The sequence below is a fragment of the Grampus griseus genome (assembly GCF_964374135.1).
Source record: "Grampus griseus genome assembly, chromosome: 16".
NCBI lineage: Eukaryota > Metazoa > Chordata > Mammalia > Artiodactyla > Delphinidae > Grampus > Grampus griseus.
The window spans coordinates 20,304,247-20,330,780 of NC_139010.1; the positions used below are offsets into that span (position 1 = coordinate 20,304,247).

Consider the following 26,534-nt stretch of genomic DNA (forward strand, 5'->3'; position numbering starts at 1 on the left):
AATTCTTCTGGATACAGGAAATATTTAAAATATTGTGGGCCTACTATATGTGTATGGTACCATTCTGTAAAACTGAAGGATATTCATTACAAATAAAATGAAAATTCTGAATATATTAAATGATGGGAAAGAGTGAGATGGCCAAAAACATTAATTCCCTAAAATTTTGTAGTATTTGACAATTTGATCATTTAATTTAACAAAATTGTAAATCCATGATTGAGTCAGGAATCCAGACAACCATGAGTTATTTTTCTTCTTTCAAGAAGCTCAGAGTAAGTTCTGGGGAAAAACAGCCACAAATTATTCTGTGCAGCTGTTAGTTTGCATACAAAATTGATAGCAGAAGCAAGGGGGAATATGTAATTTTGAAAATTGTGGGTATAAATAAATATAAAAACAATTAAAAATGCCCTCTTCTAGGTGAAGTACTGAAAAAAAAATCACCAAAAAGACTATTTCTTATTAAAGAAATGTAATTTTTTAATTAATTCAAAATGAATTAAAGATCTATTTCTTGTCTCTTAGGGCTTCAGGAAAAATTGATGGAAAATGATACTTTCCTGGACAAGTATCTGGAGAAAATAACCTACCTAAGAACAAATGGTGTGTAAAACTAAGAAATAATGAAGTGACTATTTAAATAAACAAATGAATTTACCCAACAGTTCTAGCAAAATTTTTCTTAAATATATATAATAATAAATGTTTAGTAGAATTTTGTTTGTGGTCTTCTGCATATTTATTTGTATATTTAGGAACCCATAGAGAGGACAAACATAGAACAGGGAGTCAGTCAATATAAAGAAATTACAAAAATTCTACCAAGATTGTGCCAAGATTATACTAAGAGGTCTATAAATAGCTCAGGGAAGCACTTCATCCACAACACTCTAATGGTGCCCACTGTTCTATACTGTATTGTAGTAACCTGTCAATATGTCACTCTCCTCCACTGTGCTGTGCACTCCTCGAGGGTAGGATCTAAGTCTTGACCTAGTTCACCTGTACTTTCCTATTGATAAGCACTCCAACAGATGTGTGGAAGGCAGGAAGACAGACAGGAAAGATTAATAATAGGGCATGAATAAAATGGATCAGATATGTGCAAAAATGTAATTCTCTCAGCAAAAGCAGTTCTAAGAGGGAAGTTTATAGCAATACAATCCTACCTTAAGAAACAGGAAACATCTCAAATAAACAACCTAACCTTGTGCCTAAAGCAATTAGAGAAAGAAGAATAAAAAAAACCCAAAGTTAGCAGAAGGAAAGAAATCATAAAGATCAGATCAGAAATAAATGAAAAAGAAATGAAGTAAACGATAGCAAAGATCAATAAAATTAAAAGCTGGTTCTTTCAGAAGATAAACAAAATTGATAAACCATTAGCCAGACTCATCAAGAAAAAAAGGGAGAAGACTCAAATCAATAGAATTAGAAATGAAAAAGGAGAAGTAAAAACTGACACTGCAGAAATACAAAGGATCATGAGAGATTACTACAAGGAACTCTATGCCAATAAAATGGACAACCTGGAAGAAATGGACAAATTCTTAGAAATGCACAACCTGCCGAGACTGAACCAGGAAGAAATAGAAAATATGAACCGACCAATCACAAGCACTGAAATGGAAACTGTGATTAAAAATCTTCCAACAGGCATGCGCAACCGGGTCCCCAAACATGGAGTCTTGTAGCCCAGGTCTTACCTGAATCAGAATGAGGGAGTGGTGGGTCCAGGTGAGGCTGTTGGCTGTGCCCCTGCTTGTGGCCTATCTGCACATCCCACCCCCCACCCCCGGCTTTCCCCTGCTCTTCACTCATGGAAGTTATCAGGCAAATTTTTTACCTACAAGGGACTGCGTATCTTCTACCAAGACTCTGTGGGTGTTGGAAGTCCAGAGATAGTTGTGCTTTTACACAGCTTTCCAACGTCCAGCTATGACTGGTACAAGTTTTGGGAAGGTGTGACTCTCAGGTTTCATCAAGTGATTGCCCTTGATTTCCTAGGCTTTGGCTTCAGTGACAAACTGAGACCACATCACTATTCCAGCATCGTGGAGGCTCTTTTGCAGCATCTGGGGCTCCAGAACCATAGGATCAACCTGTTGTCTCACAACTATGGGGATATCGTTGCTCAGGAGCTGCTCTATAGGTTCAAGCAGAATCGATCTGGTCGGCTTACCATCAAGAGTCTCTCTCTGTCAAATGAAGGTATATTTCCTGAGACTCACCGTCCTCTCCTTCTCCAAAAGCTTCTCAAAGCTGGAGGCGTGCTGTCACCCATCCTCACACGACTGATGAACTTCTTTGTATTCTCTCGAGGTCTCACCCCAGTCTTTGAGCCATACACCTGACCCTCTGAGAGTGAACTGTGGGACATGTGGGCAGGGATACGCAACAATGACGGGAACTTGGTTATCGACAGTCTCTTGCAGTACATCAATCAAAGGAAGAAGTTTAGAAGATGCTGGGTGGGAGCTCTTGCCTCTGTATCTATTCCCATTCTTTTTTTTTTTTTTTCTTCTTTTTTCTTGTGGTACACGGGCCTCTCACTGTTGTGGCCTCTCACATTGCGGAGCACAGGCTCCGGACGCGCAGGCTCAGCGGCCATGGCTCACGGGCTCAGCCGCTCCGCGGCATGTGGGATCCTCCCGGACCGGGGCACGAACCCGTGTCCCCTGCATCGGCAGGCAGACTCTCAACCACTGCACCACCAGGGAAGCCCTATTCCCATTCATTTTACCTATGGGCCACTGGATCCAGTGAATCCCTATCCAGAGTTTTTGAAGCTGTACAGGAAAACGCTGCCGCGGTCCACAGTGTTGATTCTGGATGACCACATTAGCCACTATGACAGCTAGAGGATCCCATGGGCTTCTTAAATGCATATATGGGCTTCACCAACTCCTTCTGGGCTGGAAAGAGTAGCTTCCCTGTATTACCTCCCCTATTCCCTTATCTGTTGTGTATTCCACTTAGCAAGAAAAGCCCAAAAGAGGTCCTGGCCACCAAACACTATTCTCTCACAAAGTCCACCTGACTCACACTGGTGAACAGCATATAGTAAAAAGCCAGCAGAAGCTCTAAGGCTGACCTAATAGTCCACCTCCCATTCCTTTGACATCTGATCAAGTGTATGGACTTGCCTTTGTCTTTGTGTTATTAGGAAATTCTGATGGGCACTACTACTTACTGATACAGAAAGATAGACAGACATTCTTTTGCATAAAAGTCTTTGAAACACTTCCATGGACTTTTCTGAAATATTTAGAAATGCTAATTTCTGGCCCTGATTGGAATTATCTAAAGGTGCCACCTTCACCTTGCCTTGAATGGCTTTAATTCTCTAAGTGACACAGCTTCAAGTGAGGATTAGTCTCCCTTGTCATAACTTTGGATTTAGTTTCATTGGCTGCTTCTAACTGTAGTCATTTTGTTAGACTTTGGTTTCAATAATGCAGTATTCTAAGTATACTTTAAGACTATGATTTACCTACACGTATTATGTATGTATTTTACAAGGACACTAAACCATCAGACACTTAACTCTAGCAGAGTAGTTTAATCTTATTAAACATGTTTCATTTCTGAGTAAATTGAACTAAAGCCAAGCTATTTACAGAATTTCCTAAAATCATAGAACATTAAGGACAGTACTCTCTGTGCCAGAGATTTACTGTTATTTGCTGTTAGAACTGGTCTTTCCAGCTAATAACAGTCGGACTCGTCATACCTCAGTGCTTAGAAGCATGTCCCTCCTGAGCCAGAGTGGAGAGGAGGGGATTGTTGTAGAGTCCAAGTTACCAGGCTGAATATATACTGAATGCTTAACTTCTCGTTGGTTGTCCCAGAGAGGGTTCCTCATGTAGCTCAGCAATTCCTGTATTTTACAAATGGGAAAGTTCCAGAAACTTTAAGAACAAAGTCTGAAAGTCCTATGAGCAAAAGGTGCTGAATACTTTTTTTTTTAAGCCACAGTTTCATTGTCTTAGTTAAAACAGGATTATTAAGTAGTGATTTTAAATTCTTTTTTTTATTAGCAACTTCAAGTATAACAACTGGAATACGTGTTTATTTTCTATTAATACAAATGAATTTTGACAAAAAAAAAATCTTCCAACAAACAAAAGCCCAGGACCACATGGCTTCACAGGCGAATTCTATCAAACATTTAGAGAAGACCTAACACCTATCCTTCTCAAACTCTTCCAAAATATAGCAGAGGGAGGAACACTCCCAAACTCATTCTACGAGGCCACCATCACCCTGATACCAAAACCAGACAAGGATGTCACAAAGAAAGAAAGCTACAGGCCGATATCACTGATGAACATAGATGCAAAAATCCTCAACAGAATACTAGCAAACAGAATCCAACAGCACATTAAAAGGATCATACACCATGATCAAGTGGGGTTTATTCCAGGAATGCAAGGATTCTTCAATATACGCAAATCAATCAATGTGATACACCATATTAACAAATTGAAGGAGAAAAACCATATGATCATCTCAATAGATGCAGAGAAAGCTTTTGACAAAATTCAACACCCATTTATGATAAAAACCCTACAGAAAGTAGGCATAGAGGGAACTTTCCTCCACATAATAAAGGCCATATATGACAAACCCACAGCCAACATTGTCCTCAATGGTGAAAAACTGAAAGAATTTCCACTAAGATCAGGAACAAGACAAGGTTGCCCACTCTCACCACTATTATTCAACATAGTTTTGGAAGTTTTAGCCACAGCAATCAGAGAAGAAAAAGAAATAAAAGGAATCCAAATCGGAAAAGAAGAAGTAAAGCTGTCACTGTTTGCAGATGACATGATACTATACATAGAGAATCCTAAAGATGCTACCAGAAAACTACTAGAGCTAATCAATGAATTTGGTAAAGTAGCAGGATACAAAATTAATTAAACTTTTAAAATATGTATACATATTTCTCATAATAGTTGTGTAAATAACACATTAAAATTTAGAATAAATTTTAAATATACACAAAAGTAAAATCCATTTTGTGACAGTTTAGGAACTTGGGTTTTACTCTGCACCTGGATCACAAATTGCAGCTAAAATTATAAGCTAAATTTCAAACAGAAACTTAAAACCAAAATATAAAAGATATAGAAATTCATTTGAAGGACAATATATAATTAAATCCACGTATGAAATATAAATAGTTCCTCTAGAAATGGCATATCACATCAGTGGGTACTTAAGTGTTAAAAAAAAAGGCACCTCCAACATGAATTTTCAAAAGTTTAAAGTATGTTTGGAGCTCCTTGCAGGGAAGAGCTAATGAACTTTGATTGATTCAAGTAACAGGATAAGAAATGCTAGCTAAAAGTTCTTTCCCTTTTTCAAGAGAATAAATGAATTAACCAAATCTAAGAGTGTAGATATAGCCTTAAAATAATATACTATCAAAAAGAGGCCCATTTTTCCTGAGAATCTAGCTTATGATTAGCTTGTGAATAAAGTGAAGATGCAATATTCTTGATTTTTCTCTTTATATCAACCATATATATGCAAATATTTTGTCCAGGAGAAGTAAAGTACACTACTTAAAAGGTCAGCTTTAACTGTAATATTTGGAAAGCTTGGAGTTTCAATGAAGAGTTCATCAACTAAGAGTTGATAAGTTCATGAACTAACAGTTCATCAGCAATAAGATATTCATGGGCCATAACAAACCTCTAAAATTCACATTTATGTTTAAATGTACACTATATGAATTTAAATAAATGCATATGTACGTGTGCATACGTGTGGTCTTAAATTTATATACATAAAATCTCAATGAATTTTTGTGTATTCTAAATAATCTGCAGTATAATTAATTTGTTCTTAGAAATGATTTGGCCATGACTTCTTTCCCAGGTCCTACTTGGAACAGTTTGAATGTGAGGTAGTTGTCCCCAGGGCATCAGTCTTTACAGAGTTATGTGTTATCTGTATCCAAAACTCCTGATATATTTACTTAAGGAACAGACCTGGTAGTGCTGCATTTTACCATGGAGGATAAACCTGAATAAATTATGTTCACATTTTACTCTGAGTGAACACCTCCTATTTAGCTCATTGTCTCATAACAACTTCAGGAATAAATTATGGACAGGCTAAATGCCATCGATTCATCTCTATGTAAACTCCTGGCATAACTGGTTTCAAACTCCTTTGCACTCAGAGTAGGCCTGGGCACTTATTGGAAGATAGAAAAGAGGAAACATTTAAACTTGGAAGGTGGTCTGTAGCTTTCCAAGATTCTTTTTCATTGGTAACACTATCAAAAAGAGGCCCATTTTTCCTGAGAATCTAGCTTATCGTTAGCTTGTGAATAAAGTAAAGACACAATATTCTTGATTTTTCTCTTTGTATCAACTGTGGTGATACTCAAGAAGTTAATTTATGAAACCTACCTGGCAATGTTTAAAAACTCATGAATTCTGAGTTCTGATGCCACTTTTGGCTTTATCTTATTTTTTCTATTTTTATCTTCATCCTGCCCCAATTTATTATTTTCTTTTGGAAAGCTGGTTTACTCTCACTGGAATGTGATATGTAGATTAACTATATAATTACATAAATTAAACATAGGTGGGATATTATCAAGTTGTCTGGAATAATTTTGACCAAAGTATTAGTATTTTTCTTTTTCTTTATTTTATGGTTAATGCTAAAAACTGGTAACTTTTACATTCATACATCTATCTTATAGTCTCATGAGCATTTGGCCATTTTTATTTTTTATTTCTGATTTTAAGTTTGATTTATTGGCAAAAAATCATTCTCCAACTTATTTTCATTATAGACTTTGAAATCAACTCACAGCTATTATAGCCATCTTCACATCATTGCCATTATCTAAGTAATAAAAACTCATACTATCATTAAAATAACTACATGCCATCTCATATTCTTATCATGAATAAGGAGTCATTATTTTGCTGAGGCAGCCATATTCTTTGATCAAAAGCCCTCGGAATTGTTAGCTTGTAACTCTCTTTTTCAGGAGGAAATTTTTTCAGCACTCTTTCCAATAATTTAGCAGCTTCAACAAATAGTTAAAAATTAACCACTTAACTCTACACAGCCCTAGCAATTTCAAAAAGAAAAGTGAATTCCCTCTATAAATCAATAATCCATGATTAAGATGACCATACATCCAAGTGGCCAGAACAGTCCCAATTTATACCTATTGTCTAGACATTCAGTCTGGTTCAAGCTTTGTCTTGGATTTATTTTTTCAATAAACTATTTTTAATAATAGTTCCATTAAAATAAGCCAGGATGAATTTGACCTCCATTTATGGTTTTAACTTCTGCTATGTTCTTGTTTAATAGCTTCTGAAATGCACGTGCAGTGAAGAGATTTCATTGTAGTGAAATCTGAAAGATGACCAGTAATAACATGATGCTTTCCAAAAGCAGCACTATTAACATTTTCTTTCAAGGACAGAAACAAGGGCTTTGCTGATTAAATGATATGTGCTGGAACTCTAACACATCTACAGCTAGGGACAGCTTACTCTTTCTGCTCTCAGTGGCGATAAATTTATGATGCTGCTGCCCCTGCTGACTACTTAGGGTACCAGCCACTGAGCTCCCATGATCAATGCTTAGTGACCTAGAATATTCTAAGCCTCCAGGCTGCTAACTGGGGAGGTCAGTTGGAAACTGGGAAATTTATGCTAGGGTCAGAAATAGGCGTGGGAATAGATACTGAGCTGTTCAGCTTTGAGCGACAGAGAGAGGTATTCAATGGAGAGCTTATTGTATTGAAATGGTTTTTTCCTTGGCAATAAAATGGAATGTTATCAATGAACTAAATATGTAAAGTACATCTTTAATGAAAAATTAGAGACTTAATTGGTGTTCCTTGAAGAGTTGATGAGAAACATACAACTTGAACAAAATGTTTGTTGACATTTATCATCCACCATGGGAACAATATTGATTTCACTAATGCATGAAAACAAGAAGACACATATCTACAGAAGAAAGCTCTGCATCTAAGTACTTCACATGTAAGTAGGAAGATTTAGGAAGATTGAAACTGAAGACTACATTTTCACACTTGTAGCTGCAGTAAATGAGTGTATGTTTCCTTCAAGAAGCACGACATTATTTTTGGCTAAAAAAATCACTGAAATAATTTTCTTTCATTTTTGATTCCAAGGTGTTTTCTTTTGTAGACATACAAAAAGTGACGTGATAGCTCTTAAAGTGTTAACCTCTTCAACAGATGTGTATCATTGTCATTGAAAACTTGAAAAAAATTAGACTTTTAAGAAAGGTTGGCTTTTTAAAATTCAATTTATAATATCAAAAAAATTTATTTTGTCAAACTTGAAACATATTACCAATACTACTGTAAATACAGATTAAGAGTTCAACATTAAAAATAAAATTATTCACCTATGTGTTGACAATATAAATAAAAATTTTAATGGAGAATTCTATCAAGTTAAAAATAATGTTCTTAGGAAATTAAGATATCTAGGACACAGAAATGTGCTTGGATTTGGTTGAAGAACACATATAATTTAAAATTGATTACAATTAAGTCACAATATTCTACCAATTCAAATAGAAATTTAAGTTGTCAAAATGTATAAATGTTCTTATAAATACATAGTTACAGTAACTGGCCTACAAAATATTTGTGACAAAACTGATGTTGAATAGAAAAAAAAAAAGTGCTTCAGCATGACAGCACTTTCACTGTTGCCTGTTATTAACTGTATTTTAGAAATACGTGAGCTTTTGAAATACTCTTGTAAATCAAACTAAATAATTTACAATCCCATTGAACATCTTGCAACTGAGTCTTTAAATTTTTGTTTGCATTTTGTTCTCAATCTTTGGAAACATTTAATCAAATATTTCAATAAATGAAGGACCAAAAAACTCAGTCTTTGAAACTGATCAAATTACAATTTTTAAAAAAATGTTTGCAACCAAGAAGACATTGACATTTATCTTTATAAAAGTGAGAGGGATGTTACGAATTAAACAGAGCACAAATGATGCTTATGTCACAACTTTAAAATTCTATACTTATTTTTGGATTATTTCAACCTATGGAAGAAATTATTGATGGAGCTTCAATTTTTAATTGGATTAATTTATATTCTGTTCCAGAATGAAAATAAATTTCAAAGGTATACAACTTTGTAGCATATCACAGACATTTTAATTCTTGTAAAAGTATATTCCAAAGTAGGAACTGGGAAGTGAGGGGAAAAAATACCTATGAAAATATTTTAACTATGACCTAAAGGGCCTATAGATTTTGATAACAATGATATTTTTTCAATTGAAAATATTACGGTTCACAGAGAAAAATCAATTGAAAATGTAAACAATTTAGGCTTATTAACCCTAAAATAAAAGTTTGAAGAAGGTTATAGGCAAGTATAATTAAAATATATCTGTATTGAAAACCACATATTCTTCAAAAAATAAAATAAAATGAGTGGCACTGAATTTTAGAGGGATACGCAGAGAAAAACATAACTAAATGTGAATGTTATTTTTGATATTCAGATATTTAGTAATCAATATAAAGATTTTTGCTCTAATGTGCAGAGCTAAAATAATTTTGAAACACAGTATTTACAGGTCTCCTAATAAAATGAAAGCAATTTGTCAACTAATAAATAAACATTTTAAAGTATGTACTTTTATTATTTTGACACTTTTTTGCTAAACAATTTCTCAGTTTAGCTGATGTTATATAGTTATCCTGTTCATTGAATATTATATTAGAAAGCAACTATATTGATATCCTAATTAAAATCTCTTACTTTATAGATTAGAACCTACAGTGGAAGATGATTATATAAGAGTTTCAATGTCTCTCAACCAGTTAAAAGAGCCAAGACAAAATATTTTCTCCCTTTATTTCAAGTTTAGTGGAATATTTTTTCAAATTTGTTTGTTTGTTTGTTTTTAATTATACAATCCGGGATATAGATAGTTTATTTTCAACCTAGGTAAACCAATAAGCTCCTCATTCCACAAAAGGGGATATGAATGAATTATCATTCATAAAAGTTTTTTCAGTAAAGTCAAATTGAATACTGAGTCCGCATCCCATTGGGCTGGCAGAAAACTACATCTGTCATTACTGGAGTTCCCTCTGTGTTCACATTTTTGAGCCTCCTCATCAAAGCATTTCATTTTACTTATGAAATCATCCCACTGTTCCATATTGTTCCATATGGGTTACTATTGAGATGCTCATGGACCAAGTCCACATGATTGTTTTGAAGTTAAAATGATTCTGTGGCTTTCAATATCCCCAGAGAATGAGAACATTTTCAAGTCTCTCTATGCATTTAGCTATATTCTTGAACATTTGAAAAGAATAAGACGTAGGTCCTACATCTTGAAGAATCTGTGTACCTCAAATCCCTCTTGAGACTTGGAGAAAACTCTTTCCCTTTCTCTGTTCCTGTCTATATCTTTTCAAAGTCCCTCACCTTACACTGCTTCTCTTCTGGAACACCAAGCATTGTTTCTTCAACTTGGATATTTGTAATAACAGAAAGAAGGGTTATCTTCAGTTTCTTCTTGGTAGCTTTACAATTTACCTAGAGGTTAAGGGGCATATGACATGGTAACCTTATTAACTTTATTAGTACAAGTAGAGGAGAAACAGTGATGATCAGGTGGAGAGAGACTTCTACTGTACTAGGCAGGACTATGCCCACTCTCAGAAGGAAGTAGTTACAGAAGAAGGACACTTCCACTCCAATTCCCGTGGAGTATCTTGAGTAGGAAGTCTCTCAGCAGGGACTTGTTAGGGGAACCACTGACCAAAACCACCCACCCTGGCCAGGCACGATAGTAACCACTTGCATAAGTTATCTTACAATAGGAGGTCCTCGTAAGGAACTCGGAACTAACAAGCTACCACCAACCAGGTCAAAAGGAGAGAGGAGATGCCAGTCCCTATGTCCTACCAACCTCCCAGAATCCTTCTCGCTCATCATCTTGGCTGAGTGATACGCACGCCACTAGGAAGAATGTTGAGTCAGAATGATTGGCCAGAGACAACCTGGAAACTAACCTCATTACCATAAAACTTGAGCTCACGAGCCATGTGGCAGAGCCGTTCTCCTGGGTTCCCTTACCTTGCTGCTCTCAGGCCAGGTGCCCCTTTTCAATAAAATCTCTTGCATTGTCAGCACAGGTGTCTCCTCAGACAATTCATTTCCAAGTCTTAGACAAGAGCCCACTCTTGGGCCCTGGAAGGGGTCCCTCTTCCTGCAACCACCCCACCCCCAATCCTCATCCTATGCATCTTTTCCATTTCGCTCTTCCTAAGTTATATCTTTTATAATAGACAGGTAAACATAAAAACCAAACCAAACCAAACCAAACCACAACTGAGTCTTCCTTTATCATTTTACTCAGGGCTGACCTTGTTCTCTTTATCTATTGCTCACTAAGGAGAATATGCTGTTTCCTTTTGATTAGGATAACAAAATAGAATTGTTTGGTAGGCAGCAAGGTTTAGAGAAAAGCACACAAGGTATAAAATCACACATGATATGTTTGAATTTCCAGCTTCTGCATTTATTAGCTGTGTGAGCCTTGATAAAATACTTAAATGAGTCTTGGTCCCTCATTCATAGAACAGTGATAACAATTCCAGAAATATGGGGATTTTATGATAATTCAGTATTTTCAGTCCACTCTATTTTTTTCCCCATCCATCTTAAATTTGAGGTAGTTGGTAGTGATGAATACAGTAATGATAGATTAGGGCAAAGTGCATTGTAATTTATTATTATTGTTACTGTTGTTATTATTTTACACCACATATCTGCACTGTTAAACCTTGCAATTAAAAACAAACAAACATGGGACTTCCCTGGTGGTGCAGTGGTTAAGAACCCACCTGCCAGGGCAGGAGACATGGGTTTGAGCCTAGTCCAGGAAGATCCTACAAGCTGTGGAGCAACTAAGCCCATGCTCCACAGCTACTGAGCCTGAGCTCTAGAGCCCGCAAACCACAACTACTGAGCCCGAGTGCCACAACTACTGAAGCCTGCTTGCCTAGAGCCCATGCTCCACAATAAGAGAAGCCACCACAATGAGCAGCCCACGCACTGCAACAAAGAGTAGCCCTCGCTTACCACAACTAGAGGAAACCCATGCACAGCAACAAAGACCCAACGCAGCCAAAAATAAATAAGTTTATAAAAAACAAACAAACAAACAAAAATATGGTGAAATTCTGGGAACTTGCTTAGTTAACAGAAAGTTAAAACTAAAGGTCTTACTGTCCTAGGTGCCAATGCCCCAGGTATGGCTTAAGCCAAGTTCAAAAGATGTGAACCTTATCTCTTAAGTTACAACAAAGTATTTCATTTTGATAGCAAGCACATTCCTTCAGGCTTAGGTCAGAATTTCTTTGATATAAAATGGCAACCTATCTGTACTTTTCCACTCTTCTCAGTAAACCGTTAGAGTCGTGTTTGGGCTATCTTGTAAAATTTATGTGTTTCTTACAATTCCCTACACGTTTATTTTAAGACTACAAGGTGAGGATACCTGTTCACAATAGGCCTTCCCAGATCTATTTTACCAACCCAAGGAGTAGGGGAAAATCTTCCCATTATTTTCTTAATTGGGATCCTACCAGATTTCCCCAAAACTTACATTTCTTTGCATCCATTTCTACAATGAAAACAGTCCTACCTCATTCAGTTTTCTCTTTTTAAGGTATAGACTCACTATTCCTATGTTTACTAGTCTCATTTGAAGTATTAAAACTGCATCCATTCCTTCCAAAATGTCTACACTCATTTAACTCATTGGTGATATTTCAATAACACAATACCCAGAAATGCTATGGCAGTGGGAAAAAGAGAACAGATGCTGTGCGTTATCACTGGATAGCAGGGAAAACTGACAGGTGCTAGTAACCCTCGATGGGGTAGCTGAACTATTGATGGTGGATCGTCTGGAATTTACTATTTTCATAACGACAGAGAGGTGGTATTTATTCAGCCTTGAGTGTTTGAATAGTTGCATTGCTATCCTGATATTATGTCCAAAGTTGCTAATGATTGGACCTTTGATTATAGGCATCCCTTTAAAACACACACAGGCCCGTGACAAAGATTTAATTTGAGATGACTCAGAGGGTGATCTTCCTTTTACTGAAAAATATTCCAGAAGCAGCTGTGCTTGCTGGCATCAATCCTGCTCAAATACTGACCTAGCTTGACCCTGGAGGTCCCTTTTCTGAAACACAGTTTTGGAGATATCTTTCTTATTAGCAAATGAAATGTATTGCTATTAAGGTCCAATAAGATAATTCCATACACCAGTAAAACTCTACTGTTTTGCATCACTCTACTTTTTAACTTTTATTCATTAAATCACAAGAGTGAAATCATCTTTAATAATAGTTTAAAAATGAATAAAAGTGTGATCGTAGCCAAGATTGATAGTTAGTTGATACATACCTTTGTGGTTTGTATAGATTGTGAAGACATAAAAGTTCTTCATGTTTTTCATCAAATTCTTAAATGTTCTGAGTGTCCCACTCTATCCACTGTCCCAGCTACCTGGGAAACTTCCTTAGAGTCTCTGAACCTACACATTGGGGGCCGATAGGATTCTACTCCAACTATGTCTATTGTCGGTTTTGGTTGGTACAGTTTCTGCTAGGTAGCCCCAAGAGTTCCACCTTTCAAGGAGAGCTATCAGTCTTCCTTGCCCTGTCCCATGCCTGTAAATCAGCCAGGTTACAATGGCTTTTGAACACCTCCTTTTATTTTTCTCCATGGTCAAGAGTAGGCCTGGATACAAATAAAGGTTGTGCCTTATATGATGGTGACGACAGTACCTCAGAGAACAAATTCTCAGTCCCATTTTGCATTCCCCACAGACTATGGCTCTGTGCCATTAGACAGCTTTCCTTCACAGTTACCCTCTAATTAGCATTAACACAAACTGCAGTGTATATGGGACTTGCCTCAATAGAGTGAGAGAGACTGGGAATGAAGCCATAGACAGTAATGAGAATCAAATCAAATGCTGGCTGGGAAAAGGGGCTCTGAGAGGGGTTGTAAGCAACAGAAAAGGAGTATGAGTAGAAGACAAAGATTTTGGGCTGTTGGGGTCTAGGTAGCACCCAGGTGTGGATACCACTTTTGATCATAAGAGTTGAATTTTATTGCCATTTAATGGGATAGTTTATTAAAATCAACTGAATTCCCACATATATAAGACATTACAACATAATTTAATTATTCAAAATGAAATATAATGCTTATGTAGTGTTCAGTCTATGCTGCACACAGTTCTAAACATATATTTAACCCTATTAATATTACAGTTATCACTATCATCCACATCGTACTGATGAAGAAACTGATACCCAGAGAGATTACTTAAATTTAAGTGGGTGGTATTGTTTTAATCACCTCATATCCACCCTGTTGTAGAGGAAGAGATTCCCACTCTAGGATTATGGGGATGATCAAACATCCCATACTTTATATCAGACAGATGAGATTGATGGCCATTAATTAGTAATGCATAGCCTAGGGGATGAGGACACCATACATCATCCAGGGCCTGACAAGGGTTATAACCAGGAACAGAGTGAACAACCAGAGTTTTGGGAGGCAAGTTTTGCACTATCAAGAGAGTGAGGTGCCCCTCAGTTCACACCCAAGGATGTGATGGACTAGTATGAATAATTCTTCAGGCTGACAGGGAACTGGAAAAGCTACTCAGAGATAAATGGGGGTGTGCTGTTTTTCTAGAGAGGCTTACCATGAAAGCAGAGTGGGAAAAGTGTGGTTAGGTCATTCAAGGCCCTCTGGGTTTCACAGATGTTGAGGAGCAGATAACACTGGGCCTTCATTTTAGGCAGCCCAGTAAATTTCCATGATCTAATACGTTGATGTTGAAGATAGAGATGCTGAACTTATAAAATCACAGACAATACTGTAAGGGTTAAAAATGTTTTAATGCAATTACTGTTAGTTTTGAAGTTGAGAAAAGATAGAGTGATGTCAGCAAGATGGCATAATGGGAGGTTCCATCCCTCCCCTCCCCACAGAAACACTAATTTAACAACCATCCATAGATGCCACAGATGAAAACACCTTCGTGAGAGCTCAGAATCCAGGTGATGGGTCACAGGACCCCAGTGGAGCACAGAAAGGAGAAAAAATTCAATGAAAAGAGTTCAGAAGAAAGGTTACACTTTAACTACATCACCCCTACCTCAAGCTAGTGAAGCTTCTTGTTCACGAGTTCTCCTCCGGGGGAAAGAGAAGTGAAGTGGGCTTTCAACTTCCTCAGCCTTTCAAGGTACTACCTGAGAGGTCTGCTTTTGCTGTGCCTTCCCCCAAACACTGAGGGAATAGGCAAAGCTGAATCACTTAGAGGTAACTAAGAACAAAAAAAGGGGGTAGGAACTTGCAACAAGCAGTGTGTGGATCTCAACAGCCAGCCCATGGACCCTGGTAGAGGGCTTTCTTGCAGACTCACCCACAGACCCCAGCAACCAATCCACCCAGAATCTTGGCTGGGCTCACTGGTGAAGAGCTTTCCTTGCCAAAGCCAGTATGTAAAGACTGGAAGAGGTGACTGCTTCTTCAAATGCACAGACACCACATAAGCTACAAGGATTGTGAATAATTAGGGAAACATAACACTACCAAAGGAACAAAATAAATCTCAACTAACTGTTCTTAAAGAAATGGAGACCTAACAAGGTTGCCCACTCCCACCACAGTTTTGGAAGTTTTAGCCACAACAATCAGAGAAGAAAAATAAATAAAAGGAATCCAAATCGGAAAAGAACAAGTAAAGCTGTCACTGTTTGAAGATGACATGATACTATACATAGAGAATACTAAAGATGCTACCAGAAAACTACTAGAGCTAATCAATGAATTTGGTAAAGTAGCAGGATACAAAATCAATGCACAGAAATCTCTGGCATTCTTTTTTTTTTTTTTTTTGTGGTACGCGTGCCTCTTACTGCTGTGGCCTCTCCCGTTGCGGAGCACAGGCTCCAGACGCGCAGGCCCAGCAGCCATGGCTCACGGGCCCAGCTGCTCCGTGGCATGTGGGATCCTCCTGGACCGGGGCACGAACCCGTGTCCCCTGCATCGGCAGGTAGACTCTCAACCACTGCATCACCAGGGAAGCCCTCTGGCATTCTTATACACTAATGATGAAAAATCTGAAAGTGAAATTAAGAAAACACTCCCATTTACCATTGCAACAAAAAGAATAAAATATCTAGGAATAAACCTACCTAAGGAGACAAAAGACCTGTATGCAGAAAATTATAAGACACTGATGAAAGAAATTAAAGACGATACAAATAGATGGAGAGATATACCATGTTCTTGGATTGGAAGAATCAACATTGTGAAAATGACTCTACTACCCAAAGCAATCTACAGATTCAATGCAATCCCTATTGAACTACCACTGGCATTTTTCACAGAACTAGAACAAAAAAATTTCACCATTTGTATGGAAACACAAAAGAACCCGAATAGCCAAAGCAATCTTGAGAACGAAAAATGGAGCTGGAGGAATCAGGCTCCCTGACTGCAGACTATACTACAAAGCTACAGTAATCAAGACAGTATGGTACTGGCACAAAAACAGAAATATAGATCAATGGAACAGGATAGAAAGCCCAGAGATAAACCCACACACATATGGTCACCTTATCTTTGATAAAGGAGGCAAGAATATACAGTGGAGAAAAGACTGCCTCTTCAGTAAGTGGTGCTGGGAAAACTGGACGGGTACATGTAAAAGTATGAAATTAGAACACTCCTTAACACCATACACAAAAATAAACTCAAAATGGATTAAAGACCTAAATGTAAGGTCAGAAACTATCAAACTTTTAGAGGAAAACATAGGCAGAACACTCTATGACATAAATCACAGCAAGATCCTTTTTGATCCACCTCCTAGAGAAATGGAAATAAAAACAAAAATAAACAAATGGGACCTAATGAAACTTCAAAGCTTTTGCACAGAAAAGGAAACCATAAACAAGACCAAAAGACAACCCTCAGAATGGGAGAAAATATTTGCAAATGAAGCAACTGACAAAGGATTAATCTCCAAAATTTACAAGCAGCTCATGCAGCTCAATAACAAAAAAACAAACAACCCAATCCAAAAATGGGCAGAAGACCTAGACAGACATTTCTCCAAAGAAGATATACAGACTGCCAACAAACACATGAAAGAATGCTCAACATCATTAATCATTAGGGAAATGCAAATCAAAACTACAATAAGCTATCATCTCACACCCGTCAGAATGGCCATCATCAAAAAATCTAGAAACAATAAATGCTGGAGAGGGTGTGGAGAAAAGGGAACACTCTTGCATGGTGGGAATGTAAATTGATACAGCCACTATGGAGAATAGTATGGAGGTTCCTTACAAAACTAAAAATAGAACTACCATACAACCCAGCAATCCCACTACTGGGCATATACCCTGAGAAAACCAGAATTCAAAAAGAGTCATGTACCAAAACGTTCATTGCAGCTCTATTTACAATAGCCAGAACATGGAAGCAACGTAAGTGTCCATCAACAGATGAATGGATAAAGAAGATGTGGCACATATATACAATGGAATATTACTCAGTCATAAAAAGAAACAAAATTGAGTTATTTGTAGTGAGGTGGATGGGCCTAGAGTCTGTCATACAGAGTGAAGTAAGTCAGAAAGAGAAAAACAAATACTGTATGCTAACACATATATATGGAATCTAAGAAAAAAAAAAAGGTCATGAAGAACCTAGGGGTAAGATGGGAATAAAGATGCAGACCTACTAGAGAATGGACTTGAGGATATGGGGAGGGAGAAGGGTAAGCTGGGACAAAGTGAGAGAGTGGCATGGACATATATACACTACCAAACGTAAAATAGATAGCTAGTGGGAAGCAGCCGCATGGCACAGGGAGATCAGCTCGGTGCTTTGTGACCACCTAGAGTGGTGGGATAGGGAGGGTGTGAGGGAGGGAGACGCAAGAGGGAAGAGATATGGGAACATATGTATATGTATAACTGATTCACTTTGTTATAAAGCAGCAACTAACACACCATTGTAAAGCAATTATACTCCAATAAAGATGTTAAAAAAATAAGAAATGAATTCCATCAATATATTTTACAAAAGAAAAAAAGAAATGGAGACCTACAATAGCCAAGATATGGAATCGACATAACTATATCTATATCTTTATGTATATCTGATGGAATATTATTCAGCTTTAAAATAAAAGGAAATCTTGTCCTTCATGATAGCATAAATGAACCTAGAGGACATTATGATAAATGAAATAATAAGCCAGGTACAGCAAGACATATACTGCATGATCTCACTTACATGTGTAATCTGAAAGAGTTGAAATCATCAAAACAGAGAGTAGAATTGTGGGGTATGGGGGATGAGGGAAATGGGGAGATGTCAGTAAAAGGACAGAAAGTTTCAGTAATGTAAATGGATAAGTCTAGGTATCTAATGTACAGCATGATGACTATAGTTAGAATACTGTATTGAATACTGGAAATCTGCTAAGAGAATAGATTTCAGGTGCTTTTATCACACACAAAAATGGTAACTCTGTGAGGAGATGGGAGTTATTTAGCTTGACTGTAGTAATCACTTCACTATGTATACGTATATCAAATCATCATGTTGTACAACTTAAAAATATACAATTGTTACTGAAAGAAAAGAAAAAGAAATAGAGATCTACGAATTGCTTGACAAATAATTCAAAATAATCATCTTTAAACACATAAGATACAAGAGAACACACACAGTCAACTAAAACAAAATCAGGAAAACAATACATGAACAAAATGAGAAGTTCAACAAAGAGATATGTCATAAAAATAATCAAACAGAAATTCTGGACCTGAAGTATACAATGATTAAACTGAAACTTTTAATAGAGAGCTTAAGCAGACTCAATCAAGCAGAGGAAAGAATCAGTGAATTCAAAGACACGTCATTTGAAATTATCCAGTCAGAGGATCAAAAAGGAAAAAGGATGAGAAAGGACAGAGTATAATAAATACTTTTGTTGATATTAAGGTAATCATTTATATTTTATAAATGAAAGTCATACAATGACTATCAATTTAATGGAGAAGTCTTTTTAAAAGTTTAATGTAGTTCCATATACTAAATCTTGATTCAAACAGTGTATTATTGGAGTAGTGTTATCACATGAATAATTGATGAATATTAATAATTTGAAAACTATCAGATTGATTTCATGGGTGGATTACATTAAATGTATGTAAGTACTAAATGTACTTAAATGTACTAAACACTAGTAAGGCATGTAGTACAACATAGAGATTACAAGGAGTTTAGGCAACAACAGAATTAGAGGCCAGAGTCCTGAGAATTGTGCTCACTTCTGACACCACCTGTAAATTCAGGTTGTTCCCAAAACCACCCTCAGGTTTGATGATTCACTAGAAAGATGCACAGAAGTCACTGAAAGCTGTTACACTCACTGCTAAAATTCGTTACAAGGAAAGGATACAGATTAAGATAAGCCAAAGTAAGAGATTCACAGGTCAGATTTAGGAGGGTTCTAGCATAAACCTTCTATTGTCCTCTCTCCCTGAAGTGAGGACACATTGCTCTTCCAGCGTTGATGTGTGACAATACGCTCAGATTACTGACAACCAGAGAAGTTCACCCAAGCTCCAGTGCCCAGTTTTTATTAAGGTTGCATTATGTAGGCATGATTGATTGATTGATTGATTGCCCACATGGCTGACTTCAGTCTCCAGGTGATTCATATCACATGAACCAAAGCCCTGCCTGAGGTCACTTTTTCAAGAATGACCCGAAGTCCTCAAATAAACCAAGACACGCCTATCACACACAACATTCCAGGGGCCAAGAGATTAACTCAAAGAAGGTGAGGGCAAAGGTTAGCACATTCTTTGGAAAATGCCAAACTCTTCATTTTACAAATAATGTATAATTTCAAATATTTGAAGAATATCAACTCACTAGTTATTAATAGCTTGAATACCACTTCTGATTATATCCATGTTAAAGAAAAGATTGTGGGTTTCAATTTTATCCTTTGCAATATTTTCTGACATTTCTGTCATGTGATGTATATAATTCATAATTAAAATTAAAATTCATATATGTAAAATAGTATCAGAATATTTTATTCTTCCTACTAGAATAAAGTGCTTCAGGAATAATCTGAATCTTCTACCTTTATTATAATGCCTAATCTTCTACATTTATTATAATTACTCCTTTGATAAATATGTTAGTACTCATCATAACAGGTATGATATATATTGATAACAATATAGCTGCATTTTATTGAAGAGGTCTTCATTATTAAGCCTATGGTATTAGAAACTGAATTTTATTTTATTATAAATTGCTGAGTATTGATAAGGACATGATAGTGTTTAGTTGCTTTTTTGTTTTGTTTTGCTTTATTTTGGTTATTGATTAAAAATTGTTTCCAAGATGATGAAAAGGCATCTTCTGTTGCATGATTCAGAAATCTGGAATATTCTTTTGTTAAACTAGTAGATCATATTTCTAAAGTATGCTATATTTTATTCTTTGTGAAATAAATTCTTCTTGGATTTGCTGGTCTTCTTGCTTGATGTATCACCCCTGACATGACACAGATTTCAGAGGTGGAAGTTGAAATATTCAGCCATAAAATCTTGTTTTTCTCCTCTGCAGTTCTGACAAGAAAATAGTGGATGGCTTTCTGTGACATTTGCCATCAATTAAAAGGGTTAAGTTAAAAATCCACTGCTTGGGCATCTGTTCATTTTCTCCAAGTTAATTTTGCCCAAAATCAGTTTATTTTGTCATCAGCTAAGAGATTCTTCCTTACAAAAATTTTCTTATAACTCAAACAGCAAAATTGCCCCTCAGAAGTATATAATAGAGTGGGATTATTGTATCTCCCATTAAACTTTTCTAACTTTATTAACATGTAAACTACTTAAGCATGTCAAATACAAATTTGCGTTCCTATTTTGGAATCAGAAAATTTCTATGGCCCCATAACATGACATTATATAAGGTTGGGAGGTGGGTTCTTTTTCTTCTTTGTGCCTCATTAGGCAAAACTTTGGTTATTACTAAAATATCTTTGCATAGTTCTTCACTTCCCCAGTATTTAAGTATTGTATGCTTCTAGTTTTCACTAATAAAGCCTTATTAAGCAATTGAGACTTGATGGATTCTAATGAGGGCAGGAATGTTATTACTGTCCTTATTAATGTTTACTAACTGATTTGGACTGAACTGCAATGTACACTTCCTAAGTTACTGATTCCAATTCAGTAAGAACTGACCAAGTTCTGAGGCCAGTCGATAAAGTAGTCAGCAATTCATTAAAATGATGCTTATTAGAACAGGGGAGTGTGTAGGAGACAAAAGAGAAGAGAATGAATGTGAGTGGCTTTCTGCCAAGTAGCAGGACCCGGTTCAGTTGCTTTTGTTTTTTAATATTAGAAAACAATTTAAAGGTAAAATAGGACATTTTACTGGATTTATTTTGAAACCCCTGACAAACCTTAAGAAATTAATCCATATTGAGTTGATGATTTTTTTCTTAAGGAAAAAAGTAATTTATTCATGTCAAGCTGACGATCATTTTAGTTTAGCTTGCACATACTCTTCTCCACCAAGTCCCTATTTTACTCCTTAGCAAAAAACTGGCATTTGATCAGCTTGATTGCAATTGCATACTGCCTACACGGAAGTACATTCACCTGGTGGCAAAACCCATTTAATAATTGACTGTGTGTTTGCTAGAGCTTCTGACATGCACAAGCTGCCACTAATTGTTTGGTCTCTGACTGGTTCCCTTCAGGCATTGAGGATACAAGGTCTCTCCCTATAGCCTCCTATCTACACTGACAATTCCTCCTCCGGCAAACAGAGTGCCTAAAACTGTAAGCATGACTGTCTACATTTTTAAAATATCTATAAAACTCCATTAAGTCCTCCTGCAAAAGCAAAAGCAGACATCCTCATCCTAAAGAATAAAATCAATTACAGAAAATCAAGTGTTCTTCCCCTGCTGCTGTGTGACATCAACAACTTCCAGAGCAGATGTTCTGACACCCGGCAACCAGCAGAACACAAAGACTCCAGGAAAAGCATAAGCTTTCCAACTTGACTCATTTTAGAGGCTGTCTCAGAGTTCTTTCTTCTTTTACAGAGGTCTCTTTAAAGTGAAGATATAGCCTGCACTGTATGACATAAAACAGTTAACTCACTTTAAACTTTTATGACGACCACTAAATCAAGAAGCACAGGAAAAGGCCAGCAATAAGAACAAAATTGAAACTATTTTATTTTTTACATCAGCTCATATTGAATTATTTTGTTGTTCCAAACTGAATCTGAAAGCTTATTCAAACAATATATCTTTTGGTTGGGTGTGGGGATATTGCTTTCAAACACTGGCTGGGCACGTGGGGGAAACAGCTACTGTAATTGTAACAAATACATCCTGAAGGTTAAATATTTAATGAAATCAGTATCTATAATTCTCAGACATCCATGGGAACAAAAGGACTAGGGGCATGAATAAATTCTAACAGTGTGTAACTCCAAGTCTTTAGTGTATTTTTTAGGTATGAAATGCCAGATTCCATGACATTTCTGGCAGTAGATTTACTTAAGTTATTATTGATTTAGGTAAAGTTTAAAATAAAACCTTTGTTCTCAGCCCATAATCATTAACTGCCAGGGAGGGACTGGTCCAAGTATATGCTGAGAAGCATACAACACAACCAATTGGAATGAAACAATTTTCTAATTGTCAACAACAAAATGAATAATTTACCTGCAAATAAATGAGTTGAGCTATTTAAATATCTAACAAAAATATATGGCATTTTACTTAAATCATTTAAAAATCCCCTTTTGTGTATATAAGATTTTAAAACAATAAAACTGAAATTATTTGGAAATGACTTTAAAATATCTTAAATTAAGGTATATTTCAATTTCCTGTTTTGTACACAAATGATTAGAGTTAAAATTGGATGGCAATTTGACTGTATTTATCAAAAGACTTTAAAATATGCATCAATTTCACTCTAAAATCCTACTTTGAGAAATAAATACTAAGAAAATAAATGGAAAAAGATGTGCATAAACACATGCCCATCAGAGTCGTGTTCACAGTAGCAAAAAACTGGAACCAATCCAGATGCACATGCTAATGAATTGGTTAAAGAAATTATGGTACCCTTCTATATGGATGATACAGCTAAGAACCACAATTAATATTACTGAGTGTTTACCATGTACCAGGAACTGTTCTAAGAACTATACAAATTGACTTTTTAAATTCTCATAGCTTTACATTAATTCCCTCATTTGATCCTCAGAATTATTATTATTTTTATTTTACAGATGAGGAAACAAAGTTACAGAGGATAATTAACTTGCCTAATGTCATACCCATAAAAGAAAGTAAAAGTAGATAATAAATCCAGGCTTGTGTTGTTAACCACTATACTCATAACCATTAAAAATAGTGAGTCATTTTTCTATAACTATTAGCATCAGAAAATAGTCACAACTTTTCCCATTCTGAAACAAAAATCAGTTCTCAGAAAAATTTATGTAGGTAATTTTATATAGAGTACATGTAATTTTATATGTATTTTAAAATTTATTATTAAAAATTTAATCTCAAATAAGCATGTATTTGATCTGAAATCAATAAGTTTGTTATATTATCTATTATACACAATTTTGTATACACACACACCATCTACATATACACATTTATAGACAGAAGTATGTGACATAATGTGATAGATACTTTGAGTGACGGTAAAAATTAGTAAGGGTTCTATGTTTTCTATATGGATCTGTAGTCTTGATTTGCCAGAAGGTAAAACAATGCACATTGCCAAGCGGAAAAGGAACACTTTCCATGTTTCTTCCATAGTCTTTGCAACTATTTGGATAATATGCATTCACAGTAGAAAGAGATACACTGAGATATTGGAAAATAATAGTAAGACTTTAAAGTTGACTATCTAGAACCTTTTTGAGTTGAAACTTGTCTTAGTTAATCCCTCACAGTCCAAAGTACTTTATGACCAGAATCTTGATTTAATAAGTGCACAGAGAATGGATCAGTTTCTCAAAGATAGACACTAAATAGCAGAGCTTATAAGTTCATATGAATAAACCAGAAATCTAAATTTAGAATAAGGAAGAAAAGCTCAAGGAGAAATCATATATATGTGTATATGCTAATATGTGTATGCACATATATTAATGCATATATGTACTATCTATATTTATGTGTATAGCATATATAATCACTTTCCCATTTACAAGTATATGTGTGTGCCTGTGTGTGTGTGTGTGTGTGTGTGTGTGTGTGTGTGTGTGTGTGTATACATAAATCCCCATACAATTATTTTCTTTTGCTATAGTATGGCTACATGTGACATCAAGTTATAATAAGTTGGCTTCTGAGTGAGCTTTAGAGTAAGAAGTTCAGTTATTTGTGTAGCAAGAGCTGCTGGGCTAGACTGTAAAGAAACTACAGTTGACAAGTACTTCTGAATACATGCTTTTAAAAAATTTGCTCTTCTCATACTGATAAAACGGGAAAAAAAGCAAACAGGAAGTAACATCATAAGACCTTCTACAAATATCATGAGAATTAAAAAAAACTATCTTCCATTATTTACCCATGAAAAAATAAATCAATAGTGTAATCAAGGGCAAAGGTCAGAATCACAGGGTCCAGAAGTCTTACTTGCTATATCTTCCTTCAGAAGGTACTCAGGTAAGTAGCAGTCACAGAGAATAGCATAACAAAGCGATCAATGGGTATATATTGAAACTCTGAATAAAGGAAGCTCTGAATTATTTGGAACCATTTGTTTTCCCCCATGATGTGCCCTCCGTGGCATTCAAATAAAGTCTGCATTTCATTTTCCAAACTTAGAGCATCATGGATCTCATTTTATTGACTCTAAGCTGTGAGCACTTCAGTTGGGCTATATTGGTCAGCTGTTGAGTGTTGCCTGAAGCAGTAATAAATGCTACAGCAGTGACTGTCTCATAGGCCACTATTCTGGTTATCTATTGCTGCATGGCAAACTATCCCAAAGCTTAGTGCTGAAAAACAGTAATTTTTATTATGTTCATGGATTCTGTGGGTCAGGAATTTGGCCAGATCCCAGCAGGTATGACTTGTGTCCCAGATTGCAGTTCCAAAAATAACTGGATTGTATCTTCCATCACACATTCTCTTCTGCAAGGTGACCTTGCTATGTCCTCATCCAGATTTGGAGCCTAATTCTCATCACATGCATCTGAGCTGGCCTTATCAACTCAAAGGTGGAAGTGATACTGTGTAACTTTTGAAGCTAGGTCAATAAAGGCCATACCACTCCCATCTGGCTTTCATGGGGCATTTGTTTTGTGAACATTTTCTCTTGGAAGGCTTTCTCTCAAGACCCATTTGCTATGCTTTGGGAAGCCCAAACCATGTGAAGGAGCCTCATGCCAGAGCTCTGTTTGAGAGTCACAGTTCAACTCCTACCTTTTCTTCTTCTGTTTTCTACTCTGGTTAAAGAGAAATTTAGTTATTAGAGGAAATCGCTTCAGGCACGGCACCATTTGTTATGATGGGGGAGGTTTTGTAGTGTAATTCAGACAAGGAAAGGGAGAAATGCTCTTTTTATGAAATGAAGTCAGGGTTCCTCTTTTGTCAGCAATGGGATCAGCATTATGTTAACAGGAGGCACCTAGATCAATAAGAAAGGTGGTGGAAGAGAAAATTAATCCTCAGAGAATGAGGTCTGTTTTAAAATTGTAGTTACTGTGAAATATACTCAACCACACCCCAAGGAAGACACCTTGGCCTTCCCACCATGCCAGGTCTTGTCCCTCACTTCTCTACTGGACAAACCTCATCTTCCTGCCTCCAGGAGATCCAATACACTGAATGGAGACACCAAACTTCATGGCATCAAAGCTGAAGGTAGTAGCAGAATCAAGAGGATGAAACATTTGTAAGAAGTAGGAAGGGCCTAAAGGAAACTGAGATGTGAGTATTTACATGGGAGGACTTAGCAGAACTTAGGAAAGGGAGTACATGGAACAAAGAGGGAAAGTTATAGTAGAAAAAGTGATGGGAAGTGAGTAGAGTCTGACTTGGGAAAGCAGACAATGCACATGAACAAGCACTTTGCAGGCCTAAGTCATGAGGCATTGTTCCAAGGAAAGTAGATAAACCAGGACAAAGGGCCAATTTCTCCACCAATCCTCACTTCCAACTTTTTACAGCATTGGGAATACAAAGTTCTGAAATAAACAAACAATAAATGCAACAGCTTTACCTCCTTCAAGGTTCTTTAGTAGGGAATGTTAAGTGAACCAGTATCTGAAGTAGGTTCAAACTCCTCCCCAACAGACATGGAG

General features: G+C 36.3%; 1 pseudogene across 1 annotated transcript in view; it reads left to right on the top strand.

The window, feature by feature from the left end:
- Positions 1-1,719: 1,719 nt before the first annotated feature.
- LOC309834711 (mesoderm-specific transcript homolog protein-like) overlaps positions 1,720-26,534 on the top strand; it is an 85,971-nt pseudogene continuing 61,156 nt past the window's right edge. The window contains exons 1-2 of the transcript in view: positions 1,720-2,492; positions 2,724-2,938. The product of the transcript in view is annotated as a mesoderm-specific transcript homolog protein-like (transcript). The remainder of the gene's footprint in view (positions 2,493-2,723; positions 2,939-26,534) is intronic.